The sequence below is a fragment of the Mustelus asterias genome, chromosome 2, assembly GCF_964213995.1.
Source record: "Mustelus asterias chromosome 2, sMusAst1.hap1.1, whole genome shotgun sequence".
Lineage (NCBI taxonomy): Eukaryota > Metazoa > Chordata > Chondrichthyes > Carcharhiniformes > Triakidae > Mustelus > Mustelus asterias.
In genome coordinates this window covers 40778651-40793495 of record NC_135802.1, presented here as the reverse complement: position 1 = coordinate 40793495, position 14845 = coordinate 40778651, and positions in this window count along the sequence as shown.

The following is a 14845-nucleotide window of genomic DNA, read 5'->3' as shown; positions in this document are numbered from 1 at the left end:
TTTTAGCTAGCGCATAAGCCCAGTGAGAGAATGTAATCCTAGATTTTGTCTTAGGAAATGAAGCTGGTCAGGTGGATGAAGTAGCAGTGGGGGACAACTTTGGAGATAATGGCCACAAGGTAGTTAGCATCATTATGGGAAGAGACAAAGATAGAAAAGGAGCAAAAGTTCTAAATTGGGGGGGTCAGGGAAGAGACAAATTTTACAAAGCAAAGAAATGAGCTGGCAAGAGTGGATTGTATAAAGCCATTAGAAGGAAAGACTGTGTCAAAGCTGTGGGAGGTATTAAAAGGCAAAATTCTACAAGCACAGCACAGACATGTCTTCAAAAAGGAAAAGGATGGTTCTGCCAAATTTAGAGCACCTTTGTTATCCAGAAGCCTACAGGCCATGATAAAGCAGAAGAAGAAAGCTTATGACGTCAGAAAAGACAATTCTGAATAAAGCTAGAGAGTATAGAAAGTACAGGGGTGAAGTAAAAATGGAAGTTAGGAAAGCAAAGAGAGGATACAAAGAAATATTGGCAGGTAAAAATCAAAGAAATTCTCAGATGTTTTACCAATACATTAAAAGCAAAAGTAAGGAAAAGGAAGGGCCTTTTGGAGATGTACATGGTAACTTATGTGTTGTTTCAGAAGATGTGGGTAGAGTTCACAATGAATTCTGTCTCTGTCTTCACCAAGGAAATCTTTCAGACATTCTAGTTAAAGAGGAGTGTGAAATATTAGATACAATAAGCATATTGAGAGAGGAAGTACTGGAGAGACTGGCATCTTTGAGGGTGAATAAACCACCAGAGCCAGATGGATTATAGAGTCATAGACGTTTACAGCATGGAAACAGGCCCTTTGGCCCACTTGTCCATGCCGCCCTTTTTTTTTTTAAACCCCTAAGCTAATCCCAATTGCCCGCATTTGGCCCATATCCCTCTATACCCATCTTATCCATGTAACTATCTAAATGCTTTTTAAAAGACAACATTGTACCCGCCTCTACTACTACCTCTGGCAGCTTGTTCCAGACACTCACCGCTCTCTGTGTGAAAAGATTGCCCCTCTGGACACTTTTGTATCTCTTCCCGCTCACCTTAAACCTATGCCCTCTAGTTTTAGACTCCCCTACCTTTGGGAAAAGATATGGACTATCTAGCTGATCTGTGCCCCTCATTATTTTATAAACCTCTATAAAGATCACCCCACAGTCTCCTATGCTCCAGAGAGAAAAGTCCCAGTCTATCCAGTCTCTCCTTATAACCCAAACCATCAAGTCCCGGTAGCATCCTAGTAAATCTTTTCTGCACTCTTTCTAGTTTAATAACATCCTTTCTATAATAGGGTGACCAGAACTGCACACAGCATTCCAAATGTGGCCTTACCAATGTCTTGTACAACTTCAACAAGATGTCCCAACTCCTGCATTCAATGTTCTGACCAATGAAACCAAGCATGCCGAATGCTTTCTTCACCACTCTGTCCACCTGTCACTCCACTTTCAAGGAGCTATGAACATGTACTCCTGGATCTCTTTGTTCTGTAACTCTCCCCAATGCCCTACCATTAACTGAGTAAGTCCTGCCCTGGTTCAATCTACCAAAATGCATCACCTTGCATTTGTCTAAATTAAACTCCATCTGCCATTCGTCAGCCGACTGGCCCAACTGATCAAGATCCCGTTGCAATCGGAGAGAACGTTCTTCATTATCCACTATGCCACCAATCTTGGTGTCATCTGCAAACTTACTAACTATGCCTCCTAAATTCTCATCCAAATCATTAATATAAATGACAAATAACAGTGGACCCAGCACTGATCCCTGAGGCATACCGCTGGTCACAGGCCTCCAGTTTGAAAAACAACCCTCTACAACCACCCTCTGGTTTCTGTCAAGAAGCCAATTTTGTATCCATTTAGATACCTCACCCTGGATCCCGTGAGATTTAACCTTATGCAACAACCTACCATGTGGTACCTTGTCAAAGGGCTTGCTGAAGTCCATGTAGACAACATCAACTGCACTCCCATCACCTACCTTCTTGGTTACCCCTTCAAAAAACTTATGTCCCAGGCTGTTGAAGGAAGCCAGGGAGGAAATAACAGATGCTCTGAGGAACATTTTCTAATCATCACTAGATATAGGCGAGGTGCCAGACTGGTCAGAAAAGTGAAATTTCATGGGATACATGGAAGGTGGCATGTTGGATCCAAAATTGGCTCACTGACAGGAAACAGTGAGGCTAAGGGGTGACAAAATTGAGTTGTACAAAATTATGAGGGGCCCAGGCAGGTGATTGTTGAAAGATTAGAGGGGACATGAGGGAAAATATTTTCACCCAGAGCATGGTAGGCATCCGGAATTTACTGCCTAAGTTGATGGTTGAGGCTGAAATGCTCAATTCATTGTAAGCCACCTGTATTTGCATCTGAAGTTCTGTAACCTGTAAGGCTCTGGACCAGATGCTGGGAAATGGGACTAAAATGAACAACTAGTTTATTTTGCTTTTTTAGGCCAGTGCAGACATGATGGGCTGAATAGCCCCTTTCTGCACCATAACTGTTCTATAGTTCCAGATACAAGCATGTTCGAAGATGTAACAATGAAGTAGATGTAGCATATCTGGACTTCTGGAAGGCGTTTGATGCGGTGCTGCACGAAAGGTTAATTTGCAAGATTAGATCACATGGGATTAGGGATAATTTATTATTTTAGATAGGCGAGTGGCTGATGGACAGAAGACAGAGTCGGGATAAATGTTTTTTTTTCTGAATGGCAAAAAGTAACGAGTGGGGTGCCACAAGGTTTGGCCCTTGTGCTCCAGCTATTTACACTCTACCTTTCCTGATGTTAATATTACATCACGGCATCAATGACATAATTAAGCTTCAAATTTTACATCTTAAATAGCTCCCCCTGCCTTAGTGGGAGCATCATGAAAGGCCTGAATCACCACAATTAAAATTGCAGTGGCTGGGTATACAATGGCTTGGATGTAGAATGTTGAATTTCCAGACTTTGACCAAGTGGGTGGAAGAAGTTACTAAATCAAAGCCATTGCAATACGTATCTTAGGTGGAATAGGTACAAAAGCAACATGAGAATTGTGTTCTATCTTGCGTAAATATAACGTCTTCATGTGATAAAGATTTCTGGATTATCCAAAATGTTCCTTTTTCAATTTCAATTTGGAATACTTAAATACTAATATTTTAAAAATTGTACCGGGGAATGACCCATGGCAGTCTTGACCCAGTTACTAACAATTTGAGGCTGATTATCTTCCTATGCTGCATATAATATCTGTTTAGCAACAGTTGAGATTAGGAGCCACTTAGGGGTGTCATGGTGGCACAGTGGTTAGTACTGCTGCCCCCACAACACCAGGGTTCCAGGTTCGAGTCCCGGCTCAGGTTACTGTTTGTGTGGAGTCTGCACGTTTTCCCCATGTCTGTGTGAGTTTCCTCCGGGTGCTCTGGTTTCCTCCCACAGTCCAAAGATGTGCACGTTAGGTGGATTGGGCTATGCTAACTTCTCTCTCAGTGTACCCGAACAGGCGCTGGAATGTGGCAATTAGGGGATTTTCACAGTAACTTCATTGCAGTGTTAATGTAAGCCTACTTGTGACTAATAAATAAACACTTAGTATGTCAGAAATCATCATGTTATAAAGTTTTTTATTTTATTAGTGTCACAAGTAGGCTTACATTAACATGGCAAAGAAGTTACTGTGAAAATCTCCTCGTCGCCACATTCTGGCACCAGTTCAGGTACACTGAGGGAGAATTTAGCATGGCCAATATACTAGTCCAAAATAATGTGTCATAGAATGCTTTCCTTCCTTTAGTTTTTCCTCTGACTTCTTTCTTTATCTCTTCTTTCCAAAAGTTGACAATGAATGCTGGGGTATCAGTGGTACTCTTGTAACTTGTCTAATTACAAGCATAAAATAATCATAAGCAGGGTGCTCAGCAGGGTGGGGGGGGTGGGGGGGCATCTCATTGAATCTCAAAGCTGCCCAATTTATTTCCCTCAACTCCCAAGCTAATTTTAATGCTTTCACTACCGGACGTAGGCTAACAGTAGAGATGAGAACTGCTGCTGGAACCCTCTTGGTTCAACACTGTATATTGTGATATATTTATCTACTTAGACAACTGGGAACCTACACAGCTGGTTTTTAATACTAATCAGCTGGAGCATCATTTGGTTTTAGAGTATTTATTTTAGATTTCTTGTATAACCCTGTGGAGTTTAAATTACTCAGCTATGCTATTTTTAGCAAGCAGTTAATACATTTGAATTCATTCCTTATACGGACTATTTTAACAATTCACTAACACCCCATTCCTGTCCACACAGACAAAGTCAATGCCAAGATGTATAAAACTATAATCCACAAGCATTGAACCAACTTGATATTGCAGTTTCTCATTGTATTTTATGTTAAAACACATATTGGCATAAATTTAAATTGTATGTCTCTCTTCCTTACTATGGAGAAGGATTATGATTAGAGCTTGCACTTATATAAAGCCTTCAACAGGGAAAAAAGTTCCAAGATACCTCAGAAAAAGGCACTCAAAAACAAGCAGGAATTTAGGGTGAGGTTTACAGATGGTGACTGAGGTGGCAAAGTTCTGAAGTACTCAGCAGGACTGGCAGCATCTTTCCAGGGAGAAACCGAGTTAACGTTTCAGGGTAAAACATCAAAAATGAAAGATCACTAACCTGAAATATTGGGTGTACTTTAATGCTCGCCCCTTGAAGCAGACTGAGAGGCAAGTAATAAATAATGGGACAGGAGGGCTTGGCAAGGATTTCATTTTCCTGATTGCTCCCAATTAGGTCTGGGGCAAGATGGCTCAAGGATGGCCTGACCACCTGGAGCCAGAGTATTTCCAGAATTTTCCATTCTTGTATAAGATTTTCAGCATTCACATTATTTTGATTTGTAGAAAATTAGACTTAAAGTAGATTTTTTTAAAGTGGGAAGAACTATATCAATCTAGAAAGATAATTCCAGAGGTATGATCTTGGTCTACTGATATTGGATTGGAAATACACAGCAGATCAAAGATGGAACAATGAAGAATGCAAGTTGGAGCACAGGGCTGGAAGCAGAATGAGGGAAGGCCACAGAACAATTAGTAGGCAGGATTTCAAATTGATTGATCTGTGTGAAAGGCAGCTCGTGGAAATCAGTGAGGGTAGGAGACATAGATAATCATAACAGTTAGACCACACCTGGAATGTTGTGAATAATTTTGATCTCCTTATCTAAGGAAAGATATACTGGCAATAGAGGCAGTCCAAAGGTTCAGTCGGTTGATCCTGGGTATGGAGGAATTTTCTTATATGAGGAGAGATTAAGTAGGCGTGTACTCATTGGAGTTTAGAAGAATGAGGGTCAAGCCTCAAACATAAGTTTCTCAGGGGGCTTGACAGGATAGATGCTGAAGTTGTTTCCTCTTGTGGGAGTCTAGGACCAGAGGGCATAATCTCAGAATCAGGGGTTGGCCATTTAACGCAGAGATGAGGAGGAATTTCTTCACTCAGAGGGTAGTGAATCTGTAGAATTCTTTACTGCAGAGAGTTGTGGAGGCTGAGTTGTCAAGTATGTCTAAGGCTGAGATAGACAGAGATTTTTAATCAGTAAGGGTTATGGAGATAAGGCAGGAAAGTGGAGTTGAGGATTATGTCCGATCAGCCATGATCTCATTGAATGATGGGGCAGACTCGATGGGCCCAAATGGCTTATTTCTGTTCCTAAGCCTTATGCTAACTATCTATGTAAAAGATTATTGCAAAATAATTATTGTGGAATTCATTACCACAGGAAGTAGTTAATGCTAAAACATTAAATGTATTCAAGAGGCAGCTAGATATAGCACTTGGGAATGAATGAGATCAAAAGTTACGGGGAAAAAGCAGGATTAGGCTATTGAGCCATGATTGTAATGAATGGCGGAGCAGGCTTGAAAGGCCAAATGGCCTCCTACTGCTCCTATCTTCGACATTTCTATGTAAAATGAACCACCCATTGAACAACGACATAACTCAGGAATATTCTATATACAATAAGAGAAATTAGAAGCAAAATACTGTTAATTCTGCAACAAATTGTTTATGCCTGGGTGATTTGATCAGTCAATTTTACTGAGACTTACGGTTTTGCAATCACATTACAACATGACCGCAGAATCCGTTCTGCAATCAACATTGAAAATAGTTGTTGTAGTATAATGAAATGCCAAATGAGTACAGGTGAAAAATTAAGTTCAGATTTCAACAAATCTGATTTTGAGAAAGATCGAGTTAAACACAATTTATTTATTTCATAGACACATTCCGTGGCATTACTGTTATTATAACTCCCAGCCTCAACATTCTGGTGGTTACCATTGAACTTAAACTGAACTATACTAGCCATTTGAACACTGTAGTTCTAAGAGCAGGTCAGAGGCAGGGAATTCTGCAGCAAATAACTCGTCTCTTGACTCTCCTAAACTTTCCACCATCTACCGGGCACAGGTCGGGATTGTGATTGAATACCCTTCACTTGAGAAGCATGAATTTTTCTCCTTAGAACGGAAAGAGTAAAGGGAGATTTATAGAGGTCTTCAAAATTATGAGGGGTTTTGATGAGATCAATAAGGAAAACCATTCCTGCTGGCAGCAGGGTCATGATCTATAGGATGCAGGGTAGAGATAATTGGCAAAAGAACCAGATGGGAGATGAGAATTGTTTGTACAGAGCAAATTGCTACAATCGGGAATGCACTGCCTGAAAGGGTGGTGGAAGAAATTTCAATATTAACTTTCAAAAGGAAATTAGATATATACATGTACTTGAAGAGGAAACATTTGCAAGGCAATATGGGAAAAGCGCAGAAGCATCAGACTATTTCAAAGAGCTGCCACAGGCAATTGTGATGGGCTGAACAGAATCCTTACACACTTTAGATTTTATGATTAAATTCAAGTGTATGATCTTTTTTCTATGTTTTTATTGAGTTGGCGCAACGACAGTTGAAATAAACAGGTAAAAACCTTACCTTTTATTCCCAATTGTACGGCCCCATTGTGGACTGCTGCACAATGTAGACTCAAACCACATAGGAGGGATGTATTTTGGAGGTTGTCTACAGAAAGAAATATACAAATATATGTACATAGGAATTAGGAGCAGGAGTAGCCATTTGGCCCCTCGAGCCTGCTTGCCCATTCAATAAGATCATGACCTATTTGATTGTAATCTCAACACCGCATTCCCACCGACCTTGATAACCTTTCACTCACTTTCTTATCAAAAATCTAACCAGGTAGGCCTTAAACTTTTTCAAAGACTCTGCTTCCACTGCCTTTTGAGGAAGAGAGTTCCAAAGACTCACCATCCTCAGAGGAAAAAGTCCTCCTTGCCTCTGGCTTAAATGGGCAACCCATTATTTTTTTTAAATGGCCCCCTAATTTTAGATTCTCCCACAAGAGGAAGCATCCTTTCCATATCCATCCTGTGAAGACCTCTTAGGATCTCATATGTTTCATAGAATCATAGAAACACTATAGTGCAGAAGGAGGCCATTTGGCCCATCGAGCCTGCATCGACCACAATCCCACCCAGGCCCTCTCTCCATAACCCCACATATTTAACCCCCTGACACAAAGGGGCAATTTAGCACAGCCAATCAACCTAACCTGCACATCTTTGGACTGTGGGTGGAAACTGGAACACCCGGAGCAAACCCACGCAGACATGGGGAGAACGTGCAAACTCCGCACAGACAGACACCCAAGGCCGGAATTGAAGCTGGGTCCCTGGCATTGTGAGGCAGCAGTGCTAACCACTGTGCCACAGTGCCGCAATGCCATTTCAATTAAGTCACCTCTTATTCCTCTAAACACCAATGGATACAAACCTAGTCTATCAACCCATCATCATATGATAACCTGCCCATTCCAGGTATTAGTCTGGTAAACCTTCCCTGAACTGTTTACATCCTTCCTTAAATAATGAGACCAATACTGTACACAGTATTCCAGATGTGATCTCACCAATGTCCTGTACAACTGAAGCATAACTTCTCTACTTCTGTATTCATTTCCCCTTGCAATAAATGATAACATTCTAATAGCTTTCCTAATTACTTGTTGTACCTGTATACCAACCTTCTGTGATTTATGCATGAGGACACCCAGAGCCCTCTACATCAGAGCTCTGCAATCACTAGGTTGATTCTTGGGATGAGGGGTTTGTCTTAGAAGGAAAGGTTTAGCAAGTTGCACCTATACTCTTTGGCATTAGGAAGAATGAAAATTGATCTTACTGAAACATAAAATTCTGAGGAGGCTTGATAGGATTATTCCCCACATGGGGAATCTAGAACTGGGGGCACAATTTCAGAATAATGTGTCTCCATTTAAAACGATGAGGAGGATTTTTTCTCTGAGGTTTGTTAGCCTTTGGAATTCTCATCCCCGGCAGGCAGTGGAGGCTGGGTCATTGAATATATTCAAAGCTGAATGAGACAGATTTTTTAATTGACAAAGGAGTTAAGGGTTAATGGTGGGGGCTGACAGGAAAGTAGAGTTAAGGCCAAAATCAGATCAGCCATAATCTTACTGAATGGCGGCAGAGCAGGTTCGAGGGGCTGAATAGCCTATTCCTTATGTCATGTTCCATTCCCAATCTGGATTGTGTTTGCTCATCTCTGCTGGGTGGCCACAGGGGTTCTACAATTGTCCCCATCATTCTCGGCAAGAAAAAAATCAACTGAGCTCCCCACTCTGGATCAGAATACAGTGATTTTTACTGGAAAAACTATGTTTATGAGATTTGAATGAGGAGCGACGAGGTTATATATGATGCCTTAATAGTCAAACAGCATATCAAATCTTACTTTTCTGGGTTATATGCCAAGAATGGACGTCGCGGGTAAGGTATGAGAAGGCAACTAGTAACTGTGAAACTGTAACCAGATATTAGGTGTGTCTTTCATAAGAGGCGATAAAAAAAAGCTATCAAGATTAGCAACACAAGATCTTAGAATACAAAATGCTGAGAACTGCACTCTGAGTTTATAAGCTTGGAACTTTATTCACATTGTCACATAAAAGCAACATTATTTGCACTTTTGAAAAAAACAGTTTGAAAGTGTTATTGTTTTTGAAAATGCCTAAATGTTAGATGCAGTAAAAATAGTGTCTTTGGCTGACAGCATCAGTCACATGTGACCCCCTTCAAAAAGTCCAGTATACAAGTAAACTCATGCCACATATAATTTATCGAAGGACAAAGTTGCACAGTGTCAGTTTAATCAACTACTTTCTAAATAGTAACGGGACGCCCCCGTTACTTTATGATCTAATTTTAAAGGTTTGTGTTTGATTTATATTTTCATAATGCCAAAGGTTATGATACAACTACAAATGTGAATGTTTGCTAGTGATCCTGTTACACTTCGCAACAGCATAATAATAATGGTTTTAGGAACCATGAATGCTAAAATCACAGATTGTTCACACCACTAAATCTAGGAGATAATATTCCGACAGTGTGAAGGAACGGATTGCTGATCTGTCTACGGCATTCCCAAACTATTTATTTGTTGACTATTCATTCATTGTTGATACAAGATGTACAGCCTTGGGTATTCTCTTAATTGCAAGGCATTTTCTTAATTGCAGTGGTGCTAATTACTCTAATAATTGGTCTGTGTAGTTTAAATTTAAACATGTGCCCATCATGTCCAATATCTAATTATAAAATTGCAAAAACTGAGGGTGTAACAGTAAGACACCCCCCTTCCTTCCCTTATAACCTGAATAAGATTCATCTCATCATTGATCTTCCCTTTTGTTCTTTTTCCACTCTCCCACATTTCAGTGCAGAGGCATTTGATGAGCATGGGCTAATCAACTGTGACTTTTATAAAAGTACAGACAAAAATGCAATTAAAGGCTGCCTTATGAGGACAACGTACTTGGTCAAACTTTACAGCTGAAGATTTTTTTGTGCCTTTGGACACATCTCTAGCTTATTAGTTGCTGTTGTGCCAGATTTCATGCACTTTTAGCTGGGATACAATGGCATTTCCACTAGGAATTTCTTGGTATCTGCATTAAAAGGAAAAGTAGAGTAGCAAAGGAAAAGGGACTACCCAGGTACATTTCAGAAATAAATCATTTGTATTTGCAATATAAATTCATTGTTATGATGTCAACTACCAACTTGGCTTATTACTTTTTAGGCTTCAAGTTTAGGGTCAAGTTCTGCCTGTGAGGATGTGATCTAAATGGAACAACCAAGCCTTCTCAAATTTTATGGGAGATGGTGGTGGCATCGGGAGGCTTGCCCGTCCTTAGGCCAATAGTAAGGCGAGGCTCTTGGGCATATTCAATGACCAACTAAGGGCCTCAACACATAATTGCCAATATTTTACTTGCAGCAGAAAAAGAAGTCCAAATCATGTGGGGAGCTTGGCACTGGGCAAGGTTAGAGGGGACCTCCTTTGCAGATCTGTGCCCATTGGTGTCATTCCCCTACCCTTCACCCACCCACCCTACTCCACACCCAAGGTTAAACCTTGCCCTTAACCATCCCTCTAGCCTCCCAAACTCATTCCTCCATTTCCCTTACTCCAAAATAAGTGGTCTGAATATCTTATATTCCCCATTGCTAGAGCCTGGCTATGCAGTACTGTGGATTTATCTCAAGTCTGGACTCCTCTTCACCAGGACTGCACCATAGAAATCATTCTTTCTGGTTGCATCAGAGCTTGGTTTGGTTCCTGCTCTACCAAAGACCGCAAGAAACTACAAGAGGCCGTGAATGTAGCCCAATCCATCACGCAAACCAGCCTCCCATCCATTGACTCTGTCTACACTTCCCGCTGCCTCAGCAAAGCAGCCAGCATAATTATGGACCCCACACACCCCGGACATTCTCTCTTCCACCTTCTTCCTTCGGGAAAAAGATACAAAAGTCTGAGGTCATGTACCACTCGACTCAAGAACTGCTTCTTCCCTGCTACCATCAGAATTTTGAATGGACCTACCTCACACTAAGTTGATCTTTCTCTACACCCTATGACTGTAACATTATATTCTGCACTCTCGTTTCCTTCTCTATGAATGGTATGCTTTGTCTGTATAGTCCACAAGAAACAATACTTTTCACTATATACTAATACATCTGACAATAATAAATCAAATTAATCCCAGGAGTGGCCACCACACCCACTGCTGAGGCTACAGAGCTGCTGACCATCCAATTGGTCAACAGCTCTTTAAGGCAGGACTTCCTCCTGAAATCTCACTGTAAATCAATTAATGTTGCTCCAAGCATTAAATTGCTGTGGGGCCACCGCCCTATGATGGGTAAAGTTGTTAATAGCTTTCCAGTCAGGAGGCCGGGGACCATAGTATCCTGTAAAGGCTAGCCCATAGATTCATAAAATGGTTACACAACGAAAGGTGGCTATTTGGTTCATTGTGGTGTATACGTGCCTCTCGAAAAAACAAGCATTCCCCACTACTCATTGTTTCCACTCACTCAGCCAGTTTTACTCCATGAGCTCTTTCTTTGCTAACAAGCTGTTTTGTCGCACCTTGTCAAATTCCTTCTGGAAGCCCTTGTACAACAGCATGACCCTCATCAATTTATTTAATCAAAAAAACTCAAGTTAGTTAAACATGATTTGCTTTAACAAATCCATGCTGTTTTTCCTTAACTTATTCACATTTGCCTAAGTGACTTTTAATTTAGACCTGAATTATCATTTCTAAAAGCTTTCTTACCACTGAGATTAGACTGACTGCCTTGTGGTTACTGGACTTATCATTAGCAGTTCTCCAGTCCTCTGACATCACCTCTGTGTCTAAGGAGAATTGGGACAGTCTGGCCACTGCCTCTGCAATTTCCACATCCTTAGATGCAGAAATCAAAATAGAAAGTGCTGAAAAAACTTCACCAGTCTGGCAGCATCTGTGGAGAGAAAGAGTTAACCTTTCAAGTCAAACACGATTCTTCTTTGGAATTGCATCTTAGGTGCAGTCCTGCTGACTTATCAACTCTCATTACAGCCAACCTACCCAGTCTTCCTCTTTAATAATTTTAGCCCAGCCAGTATTTCAAATACCTCCCCTTTCACAGTAAAAAATCTCACAACACCAGGTTAAGGTCCAACAGGTGTATTTGGTAGCAAGAACTTTTGGAGCACTGCCCCTTCATCAGGTGAGTGGAGGATTGGGTTCACAAACAGGGTATATATAGACACAGACTCAATTGCAAGATAATGGTTGGAATGCGAGTCTTAACAGGTAATCAAATCTTTACAGCTTCAGACAATGCGAGTGGAGAGAGGGTTAAGCACAGGTTAAAGAAGTGTGTATTGTCTCAAGCCAGGACAGTTGGTGAGATTTTGCAAGCCCAGGCAAACAGTCTCCCTCACACCCTGACTTTGACAGCATTTTCTTTCTTGGTGAAGGCACTTTCACAGTATTCATTATACCTCAGCCATGTTCCCAGTCACCATGCGTAAATTTCCTTTTTGGTCCATTGCATTACCTGCTGTTGGAAAGATGTCTCCAGAAAGACATATGCCTGGAGCACAGGGCAGGGTAGCTCTTTGTTTCACGGATGCATATATGGGGGTCATGCTCAAGGCAAGGAGAAAGAGGAGGGAGGGCTCCTTCCTGGGAAAAAAAAAACAGGTGAAAGCCTCCTGGAATAAGGCCTGGATGGAGGTTGCCAACACTGAGCACATTGAATATGAGATAAGGAAACTGAGTCCACTGTAGTTGGGGGCGATTCTCAACTCATCATTTCCCTCTTCGTCCTCTGCATCTTCCTCTCCCATATCCTGTTCCTTCTCTTCGTCTGATGAGCCTTTTCCATCCAATACTTCAGCATCTTCAAAGGTCCTCACCACTCTGGACTGCTATGTTGTGGAGAGTGCAGACGAACACCACAATGCATGAAACCCTTATACTGCCACCCATAGGCTCAGGCACTGGCACCATATCTTGTGAAGCTTATGCGTCTATTCCTTGTGAGCAAATGACTGTAGTGCTTTTGCTTAGGGTCACGTAAAGTTGTGAGTTGTCATTTCTTTGAGGGATATTCTTTGTTTCCTGGAATCCATTCATGTAGTTTGGGGAGTTGAAAAGAAGAACCACAGCATCCCGATTAGCCAGAGGATGACGGAGTCATTGAAGCTGCCAGGAAATCGAGCACACATATGCAGGAATATTTTGTTGTTGTCGCACACAAGTTGAGTGTTGATGGAATAAAAGTCCTTCTGGTTGAAGAATCTAATTGGTTCTCGGTTGATACCTTGATGCCCACATGGGTGCAATCATTGATGTCCTGCACCTGGGAAATCCAGAAGTGGAGGCAGAATTCTCTTCCCACCCAGCCTGTGAGGCACCACTTGCTGGGCATTGCATGTGGTTCTCAGACACAACAATAGTCTATGAAATGCCTAAGATCTGTAGCTTTTCGTTCAAATGAGACAAAAAGAAAGAAGTTCAAGGTTACAGCAACTTGACGGTTACTGGCAGGGCATGGTGAACAGTGTTGTGAGGCAGGAGGCCTTCTGCAACAAGGCACAAATCTCTGACCAACTACCTGGATAGGTTCAGTCTTTTGTGGCACTGGTTATCTCCAGGTAGCTCTGTCGTGAACAGTAGATATTATGCCAAGTACATAGCCTCCATTGCCTTCCCGCTGCTCATCCCTCCCCTTTGTCCTCCTGATGCCCAGGTTTCAGCTCTTCTCATCACTATTGGAACCTGAAAGTTGTGATTCCGTTGCCAGTTGCTGCTTTCCTTGTGCTCAGGTGAACTTGATTATGTCTGGAACACTTGGCCCTCTCCTCTTATGCCTTCACCAATGTTTGAAGTGGAGGACCCTACAAGCTGCCCATTACCACTCTCCCACAACCTCCACTGACTTGATGGTACTTATGTGACAATGGCCAATTCCTCCTCTGCACCATTGTCCCTTTCAAGGGGCCCACTCCAATTTTTTGAAGAGGTCATGAGTGGTTGTCTGATGCATTGCCACCTCTGTGCACCTGGTCTGCTCCTAACAGTGCTTGAAGCACATGTGTCCTTGCCAAAATATGAACATGGCTCTTAATGAGCTCTCAGTGAGCTCCTTACTACTTCAATTGGCATTATGACCAGATCAGCCAGGTTCTCAAAGCTGCCCTCTCATGTTAATGTCAATAATTGAGTTCCTTAATCAGGTTTATTTCCCAGACAACAAAGCAAACTCACAGATTCTTCCATCGTTCAATGTTTCAGCTGTGCTATTTATACTATTTTGAGGAAAACAAATTAACAGTTAAACAGACAGCCCCTTAAAGGAGAACTGCAACAAACCAGAACCAAATTTCAAAGGAAACTTACAACATCAGAACAGAATATGATTTAGGAGGTCAATAAAACACTCCAGGCCCCGCAATGCCCACCAGGCTTGGAAGACCTTGATCTTACCAGAAGAAATCACACACTCCCTCTCCAAGGACACTCGGCCAATTGCCCATTGCTTGGACCTATTGATGGCCAGCTTGGCCAGGCCCAAAAACAGGTTCACAAGGAGGTCCTTCTCACTCCCTGTCCCTCTCTGCACCAAGTGCCTGAATATCAGGAGCATGGCGCTGAAGAGCAAAAAACCTTGAGTAAAGATTTTTTAAGAAATTGAAAAGTGGGTGCAGCCCATTACAACTAACAAATGCATGGTCCATGGACTCCATAAGGCTACAAAAGACATAAGCATCTTGGGAGATCATGAACCGACACATCCTACAGTTGTATAGGACTGCTGCATGCAACACCCTCCACTCC